We start from the raw sequence: 18,329 nt of genomic DNA on the forward strand, positions 1-18,329 counted from the left end.
AGAAGGTACACTGTCCAAATGGTGGGTCTACAGGCACTGGAAGTAAACATACGCCTTACAGAGGCACCAGGAGAGGAGTCACCCAAAGCTGCCTCAAATCAGCAAGCAGGAGGATCATAAGCACATGCTCTACTTTAACCAAACCTGGCACAGAGCACTACTGGAACCCAGGGATGAGTGTGGTTGTGAAGACCATGTGCAACACATCAGGCAAAAACACTGGACTGGAACCAAATAGGGATAGTGGAGTCTCCAAAAGAGCAGCCCTTGTGGACCCCCATCACCAAGTCAAACAATGTCCCCATTAGTTCCTTTGGACAGTCACAGGGCACCCAAGCTAGTACAGTCAGACATCAAATCAGCGCATCTGAAGATCTGATTTTGAGATGTCCAGTGGAGAACAGAACCCAGATAGACCCAGAATGCTCCCACCACCCCCAGGTCTCTGCTGTCTGCTTCTGGGTCCGTGGAGTGCATGGTGAGAGCAAGCATTCAGGTATATCTGTTCACCACGCTAGATGGCAAAAGGCACCAAGTCAGATGACTTGCTAGTGAACAGATTGGCTAAAGAAAGGGTTCTTAACAGTGCCCTGGTGTGAATCTAGTTGAGGCTGAGGCCCTTTGAGGAAATTGTATTGAATGCATACATTTGCCCATCCACTGGTACTAGTACCTGTCAGAAAATGCAGACAGTGTCCTCACCCACTTCTTGACATCCCTTCCTCCCTTCCCTGCTATTGAAGACTTGATTCCTCAGGAGGCAGGCTGTTCAGTCCTTACCTTTCTTGAATGGATAAAAATACCTCTCTGGAGAAGCAGACAGCACTAAAGTTACTGGACCATAATAAATTATACATACATACCTGCATACGTGTGTACATACACACACACACACACACACACACACAGAGCATTTTCTTCTAGTAAATGCTGAAGATAAGTGCAATGCTGGAGGCTTTAATGGAAACAATGGTAAGAATTAAATATGAATTTTCATTTTCAAACATAGTACCTGTCAAGCAGCTTCTGCACAGTCTGACAGGTCCTGACCTCAGGGTCCTTCACATCTCATGTTAAGTATTTTTTTTGTTTCTCACTAAAAAAGAACAGAAATGCTCCTTTAGGTGACTGTGACGTCATCAGTTAAAGCAAGAAAAAACAGAAAACCCCAACCTCAAATCCTGGCAAGCAAAACAAACAGGAAACGATGCATAAAAATTTTGCTTTAAGATATTTATTTTGCCAGCACATGTTGCACATTTGACGTCTTAACCAGGTTGGTGATTTCTAATTTCTGCTTTGTGCAAAGCCATGCAACCTTCTTTTCTGCCTGTTTTTGTTTCCCCCACAACCAAATGGGGTCCCTGAACGTTCCACAGGCTGCTGTATATTGGACTGGTCCAGCTTACAAGTATCTGGAGAGCAGAATTTGTCAAAACAAGTCAGCAAGTTCCTTGTTGAATACAAAATGTTTAACACAAACATGTGAGGTTTCTGCCCCATGTCCCTTTTTACAGCAGGTAACAGGACAGCACTGAACATTTGCTCTTGCTGCAGCACAGGGGTGATGCTATGGTAGAACAGCCTCACCCAGCCAGCCAGAAATTGCACTTGCAGTGCTGTTCCATTTTCAAAGACTTGTTTGTTTCTGTACAGCCAAAGCCCCCAAACCCAAAGGGACACTCATACCTGCCAAACCCAATTCATTCAGGGCAACTATGTTGAAATGCCAAGTCCCTGCTGGGATTTAAACAAAGACGTTAGATGCAGATGAGGAGCTGTGGACATTTGGAAAGCATGATTACCAAGTTGTGGACCTTGACATATTTTTAAAGAAGGTCTTCCCACAATGGCTGATCTCCCAGACAGCCAAACTAGAAGCTGCCCCAAGACTCTGATGAAAACCGGGGCAGGATCTTTTATAGCATCAGTCCCCGGTTCACATACAATCTTTTTTTTTTTTTTTTTTTTTTTTACTGCTATATTTTTTGGCTTGAATTTTACAACACTAAAGAAAAAAACAGCTTGGTATTGATCCTTTAAGGTTAAGATCTTGGTGCACTTAAATTATTCTAACCCAGAGAGTTTGAAATTTATAGTCCCTCTTGAACCTCCCTGCCTCACCAGCTTCCTTGGGAGGACTCTGCTGCAGGCTGCACGCCAAGTGCAGTAAAATTTAAAGAGGTGAGAGAGAAACTTCCCAGAAAATATAAACATTTCATGGAAATGAAATAAGTCTTCCCTTATAGGAACTCACCTCAGCAAGCTTTAGATAAATGGAAAGGTATTCAGAATTGTAAGTGGATATAAAGTGTGGTGTTTTAGATACATTTGTTTATGAGCAATGCAGAAATGAGTATTGTCTTTAGACCATAGTCACACAGCGAGGCCCTGTCAGTCCCCCCCCCTCCTGAGGTCAGCAGTGAGCACTAAAGCACAAATTGCAGAGCCAATTGGCTCTGTTTTATGCCTCCCTCTAGGATGGATGGCAGCCGCACACACCTCAGCCCCCCCACAAGAACAAATCTCCTGCTTACTACAATCACAATACATGAACTCATACACCCAGTAAGGGATCTGAAGTATTCCCCAAGTTCAGAGATAGGAAATTCAGAATAATAGCAAATGAACAAGGCACTGGAAAGTACTTTCCTTCTGTGTCCAAGCTCTCTGGCTGACACAACACAGAAGCCACACTTTACTGCACAATAACAACAACTTGGAGAGGAATAAAGTGTGAGCATTAGAAGGGCTATAAATTCCACAGCCATGTTAGTCGGGCACCAGTTGCAGGGGCCTGCCTGTCTTTCCAGTTTCTATGACCTACATTTCCACAGAAAGTTCATTACATTTGTGAAGAGCCAGGAAGCAGCTAGCAGAATGACAGTCTAAAAGAAAGAACCGAGATTCTGGAAGGGAGTTGCGTGGCTGGGACCAGGCCAGGGAATCCAGTGGCCAGGGATGGGTCAGGAATGCAGCATTTGCAGAGAGTGATGCTGGTACCTCCCCCTCTCTCTGAAGACCTATGGGATGCTGATGCTCTATACAGGATTTCTTCTTGGCTCCTCACCTATCTCCTTTAAATTCTAGGAAACCACAGAAATGCTGAGGGTTGAGGGGATTGAGAATGGGTTCTCTAGCCCACCCCTCTTCACTAGAACTGGATGGATATCACCCACCCTTCATAAGCAAGTGTTGACTTCCAGCCTTGCCTAAGCTGTCCTTCTAACACAGGCTCTTCCTATTATTTATCCAGGTTCTCCCTGCCGTATGCTGACTCTTCTCATCACCAACACAGAGTGAAAATCATTGCCCTTCCTGCCACATCTGTTTTGCCTCTGTGCTTTCAAGCCCCCTCCCAAAGTGCTCTTGTCTCGGGGCTGGTGTGGCGTTACAGGAACTACAAGGCAGAGCACTCCTCATCCGTCCCTCCTCCCCTCAGAGACACTGGCTCTCTCTCCCCGCTCCTGCCCTGTAGCTCTTGCCTCACACTGCTTTTGTGTATTAAATGAAACAGTAAAACTGTTTGGGAGGAGACTCCAGGTGGGACTTCAAAAGTGCTTAACTGACTTAGACCACTAACAAGCAATGAGATCCCACAGCTGTCTGGTACTCAGTGCCCAGTCAGACCTCATCGTCACCAGAACATTTGATTCCTGTCTGGACAAAGAGACAAGATGCCACCTGAATGCTATGGACACCCTTGGCTTTGGTGGCAATGACATACATGAATAATCTGGGTTATAAGAAAATGAACGTCTACAGGCCCAAACTAGTGCAGGGCCTGTTTCAGTCCAGCTGGCTGAGTGCTTGCCCACATAAGGAACCTGCATTCTGCTCCCACCACTGGCTTCTCCCTGTAAATTGTTAATTGGTTTGTATATGTTTACATAAGAAAGTGTGTGGTGACCTGTAGGTATGCACAAAAAACAGCACATGCCTTTAGCCATGTCTTCCATAGGCTCTGGCTTAACAGGTAATCAAACACTCATGGGAAGGACAAGCTGGGGCCAGATTAAATCAAATAACTTCAACAACCCTTTCCAAGTTTCTGTGAACATTTAACCAAGTGTCTTTCTCCAGATTTCTGCCCTTCTGAGGGCCCCATTTCTTTATTGCATGTCATCTGTGTGGCACTGTAGTGTATATTAGGTCATTTCTGAACAAAGTGTAGTGACTACCAAAGGATGTGATGTGACAAATTACACCACACCTCACACTTCCAGGGCTGCTGCCAGAGGAAAGGGACGAAGCATTGGTGCTGACAACGTTCATCTTATACAAAGAGGGTAACAGCTACCCTTCAAAGGGAGCAGAGACCAACTATGAAGGAAGAAGGGACAAGTTCCTGACGCACACTGAACCAAAGAGCCTTCCACTGGGAGACATTCCTTTCTCCACAGAGCAACAAAGTTCTGCTTAAGGCAGAGTATGAGAGACTGGTCTCCAAAATCACAATTCAGATATTTTCAAGGAGGAGTAGAGATGTGTTCTGCCCCAGTCACGTCTCCCTCCAGCAGAGGGAATAAAGCAGCCTGCAGGAGAAAGGACTAACTAAATATTATCAAATAACCTTGATATACCCTTTCATCTCTGACCCCAATTCCATCATTTGTCCAGTTAGTTTGTGAGCACCCTGGAGCAAGGCTGTTCTTGTGCTGCCTCTCGCTTGGCTAAGACCTTGAGGTACATCCCCACATGTGGCTCAGCACACAGAATTTAAAAGGCATGTCCCTGCATTTTAGTGGGTGGGCTGCAGTTTCTAAGACTGGGTTCTCCTTCACAAGCAGATCCTACAGAAATGTAGGAACAACATCCTGCTTCACCAAGCAGCTTAGATATGTGCAATGTTTTCCCACCTCGCACTCCTGGACAACGCAGTCAGAGATCACTCATCTCAGATTTTTTGCTAAAGTTCACATTTTCCATCCTGAATGTTTTGGACTCTTGAATACTAGCAAGTTCCAGGCAAGTTCTTAACTGGAAGCTGAACTCTAACTAGAAACCCCCCTCCCCCCCAACATCACTGATGTTTCTCAGACTGTCCTTTTAGAATGAGTTTGATAGAAGAGTGTATAAAACATTTTGAAAGAAAAACTCCCGAAACATATCTTCAAAGAGAAGATGATGCAACTGCATTACCCTGTATGTGAAAGGGTGGGGAAGAACCTAGAGAAGAGCCCGTCAAGACTATAAATCTTCATTTCAGCAAGCTAGCATTCTAACAGGCATCCTTCTAGCTGGCCATCAGGCAGTTCACAGGCACTGCTCTTGAGGCCTGAAGCCAAGAGTATTTTGGAAAGAACCAGTACTAGTTTAGCAGCTAAATCCTTCACACTGATGCCAGGCATCTTATAGGGGGCAGGACTACTGTACTTCAGCTCAGTCAGGAAAGCTAAATTCTCAATACCTCTTGTAAAATGTTGTGCATTAATTTACTGATAGTTTCCTCATCTCCCTACTTTAGTTGTGGCAAGTTAGGATGTATTTAGTGTTTCGGGGCGCTATGCCCTGTAGCTGTGCAATTGTTCGCACAGCTTTAATGACAAGTTAAACCAGCATTGTATGAAATGGTTTAGACAGGAATGATCCTGCCCTGAACAGGGGGCTAGACCAGATGACCTTTTGAAGTCCCTTCCAGCTCTGCTTTCCTATGATTCTAGGTCCTGGAAGGAAGCAGTCCCTGAGATGAAGTGGATAGCGCTGGATCTGAAGACAGGCTGCTGCTCCATTACATATCAACATTGGCTTCCCTGTGAGTTTAAAGTCTAAATGCAATTACAGAGATGAGTCCGGTTTGTAGGTGCCAAATGTGAACTCGCAGGCAGGGTTGGTGCTCATCAGGATGGACAACTGTCTTGCCAGACATAGAAGGCAGCTGTCTGGATGATCTTCCATTTGAATGTCTGCAATGAGACCAGTATTGCTCCAGACTGAGACTTGCTATTAAATGATGGACACCCAAGTCTCTGGGCATGCCTACCTCCTGACCTACTGACTGATCCACAGGTGGGGAGAGGGGATTTGAGCTGACAGTAAAAAGGACACTCACATGCCCAAACTATTTTTATTGGATCCACTCGTCAGCTGTTAGCTGATAACGGTCTTCGACATCCAGCAACTTCAGTGGATTCAGACATGCAACTGAAAACACTGCCTTCCTCAGAGCTGCACTCCTCTTAGTCCGGCACGCTTCCTCCGCTAGCCATGTACATTCCTGCCATCTCTATGCCCCAGATACCTGCCCATTCTTCTGCCCAGCTATTCAGGAGACAGCACATTTAGGTACCTTGGGGCCTGGTTCATCTCCTGCTGCTTTGTTCAAAGTTCTTCTCGTGTGGATGTGAGGGGCCAGCCTGGTCCTCGTGAGCATATTTTAGTATTTCTGAGACAGTCTCACTTACAAACTGCTGACTAGAGTGTTAAGGCCCAGCACTGGAGGGGAGGGAAGAACAGCCAGGGCTTGCTGTCATTGTAATATATCTGCAGTATCCTGAAGGCAAGCGTGGGGAGGCAGAGGGATGGCAGCAGTGCTGCAGATTCACCCCACTTTGTGACATATTACATCCCAGAGTGAAGGAATTGCCTTGTAGGGAACATAAATCAGGAGCCATTTCTCAGCTTTTAAAAAAGTAAAGTTTGTATGAATATAATTATAGACTCTGATGCAAATAAAACAAGATGTGACAGATTCAGAAGGCTGCCATTACTAAGCTGCTGCTATAAAACTTCAGTAAGTGACTAGCAGTTGGCAAGAGGTTCAAAGAGGATCCTGCTCTCACTAGACATTGGATACTGTGTCCAAGATGTCTCTTTTTAGAGTTCCTTTTGCTGAAGTCTGCATACTTTAAACACAAAAAATTGGTGTGTTTGCTTTGAACTACATCATCTAAACCAATTTCTCTCTTTGGTTCATGTCACAGTATCAACACATGCTTTTTTCACCTACCTGAAGATACAGGACCTCCACTGCAAAGGATTTGCTGCTTGTATTTCTTGAAGGTGATATTATCGTCTTCACTGTAATGCCTGTATTTCCATTTCCAATACCACTAACAGGGTAAAATAGCTCACCTTGTCTCTAAGTCAGGGTTTGCTCTCTGCCCACCTGAAACACTGTCTCACTTCATCTCAATTAGCTCCAGGTAGCAATAGTAAGTGGAATGTGTATCAGCTGCTCAGATTATACTCACTGTCAGCTCAGCTGTGATCTAAGCCTCGGCTCCTGGGAGCTGCTTTAAAGCGTAAGAGTTATGAAGCAGAGGTACTCAAGCACATACAACTGCCATTGAAGCCAATGGGCACAGGTGGTGTAGCCTCAACATCTGACTCTCAGGTCTCTTGCCCAGAATCCTGAGCAATTTACCCAGGATGACATGATGGCAAAGGGGGCGTAAAATCTGGGGGCATCTGGCTCCTCATCCTGCATGCTGATCTGTAGCCCTCCTCTCTCTCATTAGTGAGAAACAGTTCCAAGTGGTTCAGTTTTAAACATGGTAAAAGTGCTCTGAAATTTGGGCCTATCAGAGTGCCCAGCTTTAAATCCTAAAATGTCTGTCAGTACTGTTTCCTGAAAAATCGCTCTCAGATATTTATAACAAAACAGGGTTTGAATACACAGGCTATTGTGCGTCTCCCCAGATATTGTCTAAGGCTCCAACTCTACTTAGCAGACATAACAGTATTAATTCTATGGCAGGTTCAGGGGCTGGAGCTGGCACATATCTGCTGAAAGACTGCCCTATCCAGAGGCTTGCAGAACTGGTGGATTCTTTGGTATTTGAGGCAACTGTAAAAATCTGATTCCTTCTGTTACAACAGTCACCCTCTTCCCCTCCATCACCTAGATTGATTACTTTGCTTCCTATCACCACGAATCTGCATGAAGACAACATTCTGAGCAAGCATAAATTATAACATGGAGTTTCCAACAGTGCATTTAAGCAAACTATAATTATAATGGGTTACTACCAAAAACACTTTTCAACACCTTCTCACTAGGTCTCCTACAATGTTACTATAATTTGTAGCCTTCTTTGTTACATTTGTCTCTTAAGTGAGCCCATTTCCAAGCTACCCCAGGGTGACCTCTAAAAATGCATGGAAGTTGCATTATCCTCTATATATGCTACTCTTCATAATGCCAATCACTTTGGCCTCCACAGTGATGGAAGGGGGCAAATGAATAGGCCATCCCCACATAGGTAGGGATGCTGACTGCATACTGTATACCATTCACTGCACTAAGTAACATGCCTATTTGCACACTTTTTTCCTTCTGTTTCCAGGACAGAGGCCTGTAGTATATGCATGCCTGCCAGTTGTAATACTGCTGGGGTCAATTAGGTGAAAAGTTGCCACACTGTGCTGTAGTATCAGGTAGCTGCAGGATCACAGGGCCCTCCTTGAGCACCACAGCAGGGATCTTTGGGTCCCATGTGCAAAGCTTCTTTGAGATGGGGCAGGTCAGCAGGTCCTGTCCCTTTGGTGTCAGTCAGCTCAATGAGGTTCTAGCTGGCCCCACACAACCAGGCAGGGATGCAGTTATCAGGACTATTTGGTATCCGTGAAGGGCCAACAGTATGCTCCATGCAGCCCAAACAGGGGTCCTGCAGCAGACGCAATGCAGGTTGGGCACACAGTGTGCCCCTCCAGGAGGCCTAGCCAGAGCAGTGAAAGCTTGTTTTCTCACTCATCCTGCATCAGCGAGTCATGGCCCTAACATGCTCTGGGAGGAATTGATCTCTTGTCACCTGGGGAGAACGTCCACGTATCCGGTGCGTATTAGAACTCCATGTTAAGCTCTACAATATTCCTCTTGCACAGCACGATCCACACAGGGGTAAGTAGTCTTCTGCCAATTCCTGTTAGCAGGAGGTAGAGGAGATAGAGTCATAAGGCAAGCACAGCTCTTCTGTTCCACCAAGCTGCAAGAGATGACCATGACCCTTTGATCAGAGGTAGCTTGAGTAAGGGCTCAGGGACCCTGCAGAGACTTGGCCAAAAGCCTCTGCTAATTCTCAGAAAGTCAGCAATTAAGTCAAACCCCAGACAGGGGACGTCTCACCTGAGACTACCCTGTTCCATATCTGCTCTGTACAGGCAGATGTGCTCAGAGCATTTGCAATGAGAAGTGATACTCCTGGAAAATCTCAGCTGCAGTGTGAGGCTCCACTGCTGCTGTTCCTGTTCTTCATGTTGCCCTACAAAAGGAGGGGGAATATCCCCACTTGTTTCTGATGCAGACTGACATGGGCATTTTGGCTGCCTATACATGTGCTTGTTCGTGTTCTAAGTACAAAACATTGGAGCGGGCTCAGTTAATTGAATCTGCTCCACATTCCAATTAGAATGCTCCACCACCTTACCACCATGTGTATTAAGCTTCCATACATTTTAAAATGACCGGGAGGGCACTTTAACTAAACCTCGTTGAATGAGGTTTAGATTAAAAAATGGCCACAGAACGCTTTAAGTGCATGGGGCCTTAATACATTAGTATTCACGTACTGTCTGGGAACCACGCTATTTAAAATGAATCCCCAAGCACATGGTATAAGTAGCATTTAAGTCCATATTAATTTGCAAAAGTTATTCTCAATTTTGAGAGTAATAACTGGGGTCGTTTGACCCCAGTACTCCTTCCTGCCATGGCAGGGGGTCGGACTAGATGATCTACTCAGGTCCCTTCCAACCCTAGAAACCATGGAAGTTTTGCAAATGACCTATTTTTCAATCCTACAGAAAAAGAATCTCCAGTGACTTGATACAATCTGCAAGAGAAGGCTGAGAGGTGATCTTGTGGCCATCTACAAACTCATCGGGGGGGGACAACAGGAAATAGGGGATATGATGTTTACCAGAGCACCCATCGGGGTAACTAGAAACAACAGCTACAAATGGAAGGAGAGCAAATTTAGACTGGACATCAGGAAAAAATTCTTTACAGTGAAGGTTGTCAAAATATAGAATACCCTTTCAGAGGAAGTGGTGCTGTCCCCTTCCTTGGTGGTATTTAAGAGGAGACTGGACAAACACCTGGCTGAGGTCATCTGACCCCAGCACTCTTTCCTGCACAGGTCAGAGGGTTGGACTCCATGATCTAATAGGTCCCTTCCAACCCTAAAAATCTATGAAATCTATAATCCTGTGCCAAATAGCAGGCACTTTTCAGCATAGCCTGTGGGATGATGGAAATGTTGTTTGTTCCAGGATAAGTGCAGAGGGCCCCAGAGGTCCTGTCCACCCAGCTGAGAAGGAATGAAAAGAGGAGTTCAGGAGCAGCCTATAGTAGCAGAGAGCAACCTAGGACAAAAGCAGAACAAAAAGTGCCAACCTAGCTACTTCAGGGCAACTGGCATAACTGTCATGCCACTGCTGCTGCCAGCAAAGTCTGGGCTCAAGCTCTTGGAGGGCCAGTGCGACTGCTGTGGTTCACACTGTTCAGCAAAACAATTAATACAATCAATTACATTTCAAGAATGTCTTGTCTTGTGAATCATTGGGCCATTAACCTGAACACCCCCAGTGTATATTCCCACCATCAACACTGCCTGAATAATCCCCAGGGGAGTAATTAAAAGCATATCACATGGAGAAATATGTAATGCATTATTGGATCCTAATAAATACAGCAACCCTCTAGCACACTGACAGTGATTTAGAAAGGAGCTGCTAGATATGAGAGAAAGAGGGAGTGCAAGAAGGGAGATGTGGGGGTTGTTGCTGCTAATCCTCTGCTGTAAATTTACAGGACATACGTGTATCTCTTTATCCCCTGACATCCTTAGTGAGGCTGAAGACAGGTAGCAGAAGTGAAGAATGAGCTCAGTCACTGAAAGTCAATGGGACTTAGGCTCTTCCGTCTATTACTTCTGAACACTGGACCTAACTGTTTAAGGCACTTAGGCAACAGTGCCAAGTGAAAAAATGCCTAAAAAACTTTACAAGTCTGGACCTTCACCCCTCCACCAAAGTTTCCTATTACTGATACTCAGTGGGTATTGCAGTTATTAATAATGCTTCAGACAGAGCAGATGTTATGGAAATGCCAAGTGTTACAAAGGCAGGTTTAAAACATTTGGAGTAGTGGGACGGTTTACTGTAAGAGGCACCCATCCTTGCCGGCCCTCTGCTGACAAGGCCTCACTCAAGAGGCAGTTCTCTCATGGCCATGGAAGATTACAGAAGGGAAATAATACTCGGCTCACCTGCCTTTCCTTTCCTTTTCATTCCTATAAATCACTGTCTTCTTTGAAGGCCTTGATTCTGCACATTGAATAAGTGAACTATATTTTGCTAGGAGTTAGGTAGTCATGTAAAACAGAAACATGAGGCTAACATCTTACTATAGTTCTTGTGGGCAAATATAATGACTAATATTGTTCCCTTCCTCTCTGCTGTGTGCTTTGTCCACCACCTGTAAATCTACTTAAGCTGGCTAAATATGTTCTTCAGAGAATCGTGGAGGTTTGAGATGCACAAGGCACAGGAGTATCCCATCCATCCCTGTCCCCCACAGTCCAGAACTCGTCCCGCTGATTCCACTAACCTTATCTTGTCACCTAGTTGCTGATGGCTTGTAGGTTAACACAGTATTCTGGCTTGCTGCTCTAAGGAAACTATACAAAGCTCCTGTCCAGTCAATCCCGCGGCATTCCAGCAGACTCCTCTGAAGAAACACCATCTGAGGTGGCAGCAGATTAACTTTCAGTGGCACAAGTCTAAAGCCACATCCAAAGTCCAGCATCAGCAGGCCAAAAGGCAATTGTTCCCTGGCATATTGCAATTTCCTCATTCTACAATTCAGCCCCCCATTAACTTTCATAGGTAGCAATTTTCCTGCTAGTTTTAAAAAGGTTCTCAAAGTCTAAGCATCCTGGAGTTCGAGGCAAGGACCAGTGTCCTAGTGTTCTTGGTGCTTGACAGACACAGAACAGACAGACCCTGACCTGAACAGCTGTATGCATTAAACAAGAGACAACTGATGCATACAGACAGGCAGCGATGAGACAATCCTGGTCAGTGTGACAGGCAGTAGTTAAACAGACTTAACACTGCTGAGCTTTAAGACAGGTTGGAAAAAAATACCAAGTTTGCTGGTTTGTGGATGCTAACAGAGCATGGCAGTGTCTGTTTGCCCTCTATCCACCATAAAGTGGATGGTGGAGGCTGGATCCTGAGCCAACTGGAGGTGGGAAGTCAGCCATCCCATACTGAATGAGAGATGCTAAATAGTGTGGGGGTAGGTTGGAAAGAGCTTTCAAGTGCAAACAGGCAGCTTATATTTGAGGTGACAGAGAAGGGGGAGCCAGCAGAGGGATGCACAGGACTGTGACATGTTCAAAAAGATATGCTAAGAAAATGAGCCTTGAAGCAGTGTTCTAATGAACACAAGGGGCAAGACTGCATTTGTCACAGCGAGGGAAAAGGATTGCAGTAATAGACACATGAGAAGTAAGAGTCATGAAATGATCAGCCCTTGGACGAGGGTTTATAAGTTACAAACTAGGCCGCAACTAAATCAAACTACAAACTAAGGTACAAGATACCTTACTCAGTGCTTATGTTTGTGCCTCTGTGCATACTTATTTGCAGTGCCATGTTAATGATTTTCAGTCATCCTAATTGTATTATCCAACTGCTAGCCAAACTTGCAGTAGGCAGGTCCTCTGCCTGACAGATCTATCAAGTTGTTCAATAAGCAACCACCACATGAGCAAAAGGGAGAAACAAATACAAAGTTAAGGGTGCAATCAGGTGCAAGTGCTAACTGTCACAATATGCATCTGCTATGTTTTATATGGAAGCAACAGTTAATACAACTGGTGCTGAATTATAGCACACAAAAAAAGAATAATAATAGATCCTCAGAGCAACCTCACTGCACGCCCCCCCCCAACCTTCATTTATCAGTTTCAGAATAAACAGATCCACTTGATGCTGAAACCAAGGCTTTAGGATTCCTAATAGCTCAAGAATAAATCCCACAATGAGCATGGACCTTAAAATGCATCCTCACAAATGAACTAAAACAAACAGGAGGTTCCCTACCTACAACACTATCACTAGAGACCTACCTTTCCATCCACGGGGAAGGGATGAACACAAATACACAACCCTGGAGTCCCTGATCTGTCATGGCAATGGTTTATGTGAGGTTGTAGGATACCTAGCTCCCACTGATCTAAACCCTACATAAAAGCCTAGGCCAGGGCTGTCCAACTGGCATCCTGCAGGCCACATGTGGCCTATGAGAGGTTAGTTAAGTAGCAGTCCCTGGGCTCTTGCCCAGCTGCCAGTCCTCCCACTGCCCTGGCTGCAAGAGCAGCCAGTCTCTGGGCAGCCCCTTCCCCTAGGCAGAGAGATGCCTCCCTCTCATGCTGCCCTGTAATAACCACACTGCAGCCTTTTAAGTGTAAATGATAAGATGATCAAACATACAGAGGATTGCTGCCATTGAACAAAGCAGCATCTCCTTTCCCCACTTGACCTCTTTGAATCATATCTCCCTGCCTGCCCAAGGACTATAGGGGAAGGTTGTGTACACTGAACACCTACAGTCACAAAAGAACATTTATCCCATGTTGTGAGGCATCATATGGACACTGTCATTAGGTGTTATCACATAATGACAGGGACACAATGAGCAGAGTTCGTGCCTCTGCACGTCTGCACTGCCAGCTAGCTCTGACTGCAAAAAATGAAACCCTGCTGGCTTTCATAAAATTAATGTTTTGACAAGGCACACTTTATAAATTCAAAATGATGAAAATAATGTATTAATAAATAGATTGTAGATTCTTTCTACCCCACTAAAGTTTTTGGGAAGAGCTGGCATGGTGAGAGCAGGAAAAGGAGGTACATTCCAGCAGTGAGTATGTGACAGACAATGGAGATGATATTTTTCTAAGGAAGAAGCATAGGTTAAGTAGCCTTTCTTTCCAATAGAATAAGAAATGTAATGTCAGCTTAAGGAACTTAAAAGTTGTTAGCAGTTATATATTACCAGCAACATATTTTACACTAGGCAGCTATGAAAAAAAAGAGTCATAAAAAATGCAATTAAATGTCTGAACTGTTGCTATTTTGGAAATTAAAACAACACACAGTATCCTTGCTGCAGCTTATATTACTTACTTATGACTTGTGCACAGTTATTTTCACCAGTTTAACCATGCTTCTTTTCCATAAAAATCTGTTGTTAATAGGTCTCTTGGGAACTCTGAAAATAACAAGATCTGTAATAAAAAAATTAATAACAGTGAGAGCAAACTTAAGTTAGAAAAGCTTTTTAGAATACATTAAAGGTTCTATTTTGAAAAAGACATATTTGCACAGAAAACCTCCGCTGTTTGATTTTCTACACAGCACTGTGCAGCAGGTAAATCAAAACCACAATTCTTTGAGAGAAAAAACAGAAAAAGTGCAAACTTCAGGAGGGACAGAGCATGGCACTGCTGATGGTCACTGAGAACAACACAGAATCGATTTTCTGTTGCTTAGTTTCTTAAATTATTTCTCTTGATTCAGTAATGGAAAACAGTAAGAGCTGCCATGTAACAGATTGGTTACACACATATGATTTCTACATACAGATGCATTCAATGCAATAAAACTTCTAAAGACAGTACATTTTTAATCTGTCTCATCAGAAACAACCAAGTAGTCGATTCGTGTGGTGCACATACTACAAATAGAAGGTATGCACTAAAGGACACAGGAATAACCCTGGTTCTACAGGATTTCCCACCGCAACAAACTAAGCTGCCTTCTGGTAGAATCCATTGTTCTGCACCTCTGTGCTTTCTAAAGCTAACAATAAGCATTCTCCAATTAATATATACAATCTGTCCTTTATTTATAATAGTAATGTATAATGCCTCTTAGGCATGACCTTTTTGCTGTATCCTGGAACTAGAGTCACAGTTTTCTGCCACGCAGTGTTGAAAGGTCTAATTTAAGACATCACAATGTTAGGATAAGTATGATGAAGTCCTATGGGTATGTCGTGCAGGAAGACATAACAGACAATCACCATGTGCCTTATGACACATGTATCTATGAATCCTGCAAACTAGGGTCCTGGCAGCCTTGGCTCTTACCAGTTTGCCTTTTCTCTGCTGCTCATCCACTTAGACAGACTTCTGTTCACCTGGTGGCTCTGATCCTGCAACAAACATCACAGAGCACTGATAATTTTGATTCTATGCCAGGAGGCCTAGAACAACCCGCTGTGAGGCGAGATTTATCAAAAGCAGTGAGTTCTGGTCACTCTGCATGGTCCTTAGACTGGTGTGGCCCACCAGCTGAGTAACCTGTGTGCAATCCCTGCACTCAAGGGAGTGCGGAGGTCACTCTGTCCCCCTCCCCTTGAGGTCCACTGCCAGTTCATGCCCTGTAGTGGACCAGGCTGTGCTCCTAAGGGTACAGTAACAAAGGGTGTGCGTAGATGAAATGGGGGCCCTAAATTGAAGTGGTGGTGCCAGGAGTTTCTGTGTTCCAGGGACAGAGCTTGGGCTGGTGGGACAATGCCCCGATAGTACTCTGAACTGTGCCCCAATCACTGCAGTCTCACTGTTGGTTGGGACATATGAAAAAACTCTCCTCCCTCATGCCTAAGAGGCAACAGATTTAAAACCAACACTCTTTTTACCCTGGAATAACCAATGTACCTCACTGCCAGAGAATACCGAGACAAAAAGTATGGGTAACAAATATCTGTTGTGCAAAGACCAATCCCTATTTCCCCCCCATGAAGTAATTACACAATCATAATTTATGATATGTTCTGCACCTTCACATGCAGCACCTTGCAAACCAGGCTAGGCAGATTACTTATCTGATCCAAGTGGCTGTGCCCATGTCCCTCTACCTGACTAAATCACTAGATTTGAGAATCCTGTTGAGATCAAAACAAGGCATAGTATGTAGGCACTAAACTGCCTGTCTATGCCCAGATTGCCAGACCTCCAAATGGAATAGGTCACTCACATTTCCACAATCTCTACAGAGCAGTGCAAATGTCTGGGAGCCTGTTGGCAATGTTTACTCTGCCTTGATCCAAAGCACGATATGCTTTCACTGCTACCAGTATCTCAGAAGCGGCACAGGACAGACATGAAGCCAAAGGACAGATGTATTTGGAAAGTTAGACAAAGGTGAAAAGGTTTCTGCTCTAATGCTTTATGCCTAGCATTTCTCTATAAGACTGTGATAACTGGCAGAATATTATCACTCTCTTCCCAAAAGACCATTAATGCTTCTTCCTCTTTGCTGCTGACTCTAGCCAAAGAAGTCTGGATCTTATGGGTGGTTGAAGTGAGCTGAATAATTTTTGCTGTTATTGAAAATCTTGACATCTGTAGAACAAGTATGCCATGACCACAGGATACTGATGACAGGGGAAGATAAATAAATAAAAAAAATAGAGTAAAAGCCCTTGATGGCTTCTCTAGCTTTGAACCTCACAACTATTCCTGTTGCAGATGCTTCTGCTGCTGCTGCCGCCGCCGCGTTTCTCAACATTAGAAAAATGTAAGTGAGAGGGATATGAGACAGGACCAAGGGCTGGGATATATCACTCAGTAGGTCTCTCAGTATGCCCAGAGGAACCATACAGAGCATGAGATCCACTCAGAGAAATGCTGGAAGCAAAGTTTGCTGCAGGAATAAATCAGTGACCCTTGCAAGACAAGTACGAGTTTAACTGTTTTCCCATCGCTCAGCTGTTGTGGGAAACACGAGGCAGCTGTGGATGCATTACACATGGTTATGGTGTTTTAAGATTAAAAGGATTTGTTGCCACATTCTGTATGAACCCTCAAGACTAATGATGTAGAAAGCACAGGGGGAAAATCCCTACCCTTTGGAAAATGAAGGAGATGCAGCATCTTAAAGGAGCTCCTGCCATACACAAAGGGAATGGGCCCTGCAGAGAGCGCTGAGAATGAATGAATTTGTTGGCCACCACCACCACCACGTTGGGGAGACTGAAACACTCTATAAAACTCTAGCTTGACTAGTAAACAAGACCTCACCTGGAACTCCCAGGCATACAGTCACTGCAGTCTGTAACACACCATGGACAATTGGACAGTTCACCATGCAAAAGCCTTGGGAACAGGTCGATCTCTGATAGCTGTGCTTGAGGAGGCATGGGTATGCTTCTGAGTGCTGCATACCAACCCTACAAGCACTCAGAGTTCTCTTCGCTTGGACAGTATTTGTAACTGTAGCTGTACTGAGGAAAACCTGCATCTATACTATTAATTTTAGATGATTCTACACCTGCTGCATCTGTGGTCAAGATGTCATGCCTTGGAACTAAGACTGACCATTTTTTAAATCTGGAGACAATATTTTTAATCTTATGTCAGTGCAACAAGTGATACAAAACAAAAATTAATTTGACACTACCAAATATGATCACCCCCAAAGGCATGATGGCCATGTTTCAGCCAGCTAAATGTGCAACAAAAGAATTTAAAGTGTTTTTGTTTTCATAAAGGAATGTACAAGTTTCCCAGTGCCATGAAAACAACTCTACAAAGGAGGAATTTTCACATATCTGGGCAGTTACACCTTGCTTTCATTCTCCTGAACTCAAGGTTTTCTGCTGTGGATAGATATTTTAGAAACCAAAACTTTTGCTACAGGATCTGCACAAAGACCAACAGGTTGCATTGCTATTGTAGCTCTCTTTATTTAGTGTTTGTTTGTTAGTTTCCATCAGCCCCCATAATGTGCTAGACGGAAAAAGGCTGAAGATGTTCATATTGTCACGATCCAGGAAACTTCTAACAATCTGAGACTCACAATACTAATGGTAACAAGAAGCATTTGGTTAATACCTACTGTACATGAAGCAGTCAAAATCGTCTGGTTTTAAAAACCAAGGACTGCTGGATATTTTTAGATGATCTGGCAGCAGTGAATTTTGAGACCCAGGTCTCTGATAACTGATGGCAGCCTCAATGGATTCAGAGCAGAATGCTGGTACTGACAAAATTAAAAGATTAGAAGATCATAAGTTACAGAAATGCTCTCTTGCTCTCTCTCTCCGAAGAGCAATTTTGTGTAACTCAGAACTTCCCTAATACACAGAGAAGTAGATGGTTAGCTAATGAAACCGACATCTGGTGCTCCGAAAGAGCCAGGAATGTTCTTGCAGAGGTCACAGGGTGAGCTGCAGTCACAGAATAAAACGAACAGAGAGATCTCATGTACTGAGTATCATATTTCTGAACATATCCTTGACATCCTGTCATATACAAATCACCACTAGTATAAATGAGTCATAATAGCAGTTCTCTTTGAATGTTGTGCTT

The 18,329-nt window shown here is 44.1% G+C and overlaps 1 long non-coding RNA gene across 1 annotated transcript; it reads right to left on the minus strand.

Moving 5' to 3' along the window:
• Nucleotides 1-943: 943 nt before the first annotated feature.
• On the minus strand, nucleotides 944-18,026 carry LOC109314168. Its single transcript, XR_002102236.1, has 4 exons — nucleotides 17,857-18,026; nucleotides 15,105-15,169; nucleotides 14,140-14,240; nucleotides 944-1,096 (listed from the first exon to the last, which is right to left on the minus strand). It is a non-coding gene; the product is annotated as an uncharacterized LOC109314168 (long non-coding RNA).
• Nucleotides 18,027-18,329: the final 303 nt, after the last annotated feature.

This window comes from Crocodylus porosus, unplaced genomic scaffold (assembly GCF_001723895.1).
Source record: "Crocodylus porosus isolate Cpor-Errol unplaced genomic scaffold, CroPor_comp1, whole genome shotgun sequence".
NCBI lineage: Eukaryota > Metazoa > Chordata > Crocodylia > Crocodylidae > Crocodylus > Crocodylus porosus.